The following is a 2,513-nucleotide window of genomic DNA, read 5'->3' as shown; positions in this document are numbered from 1 at the left end:
CTGCTTTGCCAAGGTTCTGTGGCTGTAAGTAGTGGTTCACTTCAGCTGGCTCACAGACATTCTCCGAATGTCAGGTCTTGGTTTGACCTGGAAAAAGACGCAAATTGTATAACCGACTGGCGCGGTGTGTGATTGCGAATCAGTAGCACAAATAGTTTCGATTAGGTATATAAACACTATGCTTTGCACGCGACACCAGCTTACCGGAACGGCATTATTCTAGCTACCGTACGTCGTGTAGACTATCTGCNTCTGCCTGCACACGTCGATAACATAACATCGACATAGGACTAACGTTCAATTTTGAAAAGCGTGAGATCCTTTCGATTCTTTGTCTCGTTTACGCACGCAATTAATCCATTCTAGCTTGTTCCAGAGTCAATGAGGTACGGTTTTACACAGCATGTGGTATTGTATCTAGAGGATATAAACAGAATAGTTGTCCTTGTTTGACTGTTTCTCGTAAGGGCTAACAAAATTCGAGGCCACTTTGGCTTACGAGTACAGTTCTTCGCTAGCATGACTGGTGAATGTTGAGCTATTTGCCCTACATGCTAATAGTATCAACGGTTCAACCAAAACAGCTGTTTCCGTGACACAATCTTTGAGTCAAAAGTCTATCTTTTAATCTCGTGGTTAGTCTCAGAATTCACATTCCCTGTAATGGATCTATCTTCATTTGCTTACTCCACCAGTGTACTTGTCAGTCTCCATCTGTTCTGCCCCTTCGCATCCTCCATTCACCTAGTCGGAAAGGTTGATCCATCCGACACTGTTGTGGTAGCATTGACCCACCTACCCATGCGTGTTCGTTTTCCTTCTGTAAGTCTTGCTCTGACTTGCTCTGTGATAATTTCCGTGTGATCGCAGTGCCAGTGAGAATCGTGACCAAAACTCACACTGCCGAGCCAAAATTCCGGTCATGGTTATTTAGCCTGGGGAATTCGAAGCTGCGATGTGAAGATTAGCAACAGACTCGTGCAAGTATTGACGTCACAAACATAGATAACTGAGGTTTGCTGCGCAATTTGATCAACTCTGTGTCAAAAGTGCCGTAGGATTTAGAACTCAATTCTTCCTTTTGATATTCGGGATCGTCAAACTTACGCGTGACTCAAGTTTCTCATGGAGAAACTCAACATCCTGTCCTTCAAGCATCATGTTCTGAACGAAAGAAAAGTGTATAAAATCTACGACACAGATGTTCAGTCTGAAGAAAAGTGTGGAACTTTCATTACGTTGTGTCGACATGAAACTTAGTGTATGAACAGGCGTTAAGATAAATTGCAGAAATACACCTAGTTGACTGTGTGAGAATACGAAATGGGACATTTAAACGTACAAATGGCAAGTAAAGAACGTTTTCATCTATTTTTTCATTACATTTTCGTCCGCCGTAGACAGTGAGACAAGAAAAACTGATGAGCCTTTAGGGTAAAAACAGTCAATAACGATGCTGCCGCCGTTTTGCTGAAGAGAACATCCACACTACCCTCGTGTGAGCCGCCCCCTGTGTTACTGTGCAACTAACCTGATGAGTCCACGGATAGACGGAAGGCACTGGACTCGAGTTTCAATCACACTTGAGCTCATAAGAACTGCATATCTCTGGAGGTACTGTGGTTTGAATTCCGGAAATCTGACATATGCGACCAGCATTTTACCGATGCGCTTCATTCAAGGAAAAACCAAATCGAACACGTCATCCTGTTAGGGCGTGATAATTCAACTGCGTCTAGCGTACACTAGTGGATTAATGGTAACATGTCAATCTGGCACGTTAAATGTTCGAAGTTCAAACACAGACACTGTCAAGTATATGCACAACTGATGAGCTTTCATCAGGGAAAAACCATCAGCCACTGCTTTCCATCTTTCGTGTACTCTCTAGGATGTGTCTCAAAACAGGATGAAGACTTGTAAATTAATTTGGCTACCAATTTGGTTTTGACCGGCGACTCATCTGAAACTCAAATGAATCTCTCGTTCATGATGTTCTTCTCAAATACGCTGTCTGTGCCAAACCTTTTCACGTTCGAGATATAGTGAACAAAGATCCTGAAAATCCCGCAACCGCTTACAACTCGTCCGGATCGGCTCAGCATTTTAAACAAAATCGGCTGGTTTCTCATTTATGAGATTCACCTTGGATTTCCGGGAGTCCCCCCTCAACGAAAACCAAATTGGGTGCTTGCAGATTTGCTGTACAAATTGGGTTCAAATAGAGCATAGTGAAACCTGAGCACTGTGTCTACCTGAAGAGTCCAGAGAACGGCGAAAACGGTCGGGAACGGTCGAAGTTTTCAGTCAGTTTTCTTGGATCCATCACACCTACCACTATTGACTACCGACTCTTTCCTGTCTTGTGAAGGACAGAATCCAGCATATTGTTTCTCACAAAATGCTGCCATGCTTCTTACACAGATGAAACTACTTCTTGAAGCCCGTCCCTCTTCGCAGGTTCAGACGTTCCACAGACGTATGGATACGTCGAAAATATCCGCGGCGTCAAC

Source organism: Opisthorchis viverrini (assembly GCF_000715545.1).
Source record: "Opisthorchis viverrini unplaced genomic scaffold opera_v5_531, whole genome shotgun sequence".
In the NCBI taxonomy this organism is placed as follows: Eukaryota; Metazoa; Platyhelminthes; class Trematoda; order Opisthorchiida; family Opisthorchiidae; genus Opisthorchis; species Opisthorchis viverrini.
This window is presented reverse-complemented; position numbering follows the sequence as displayed.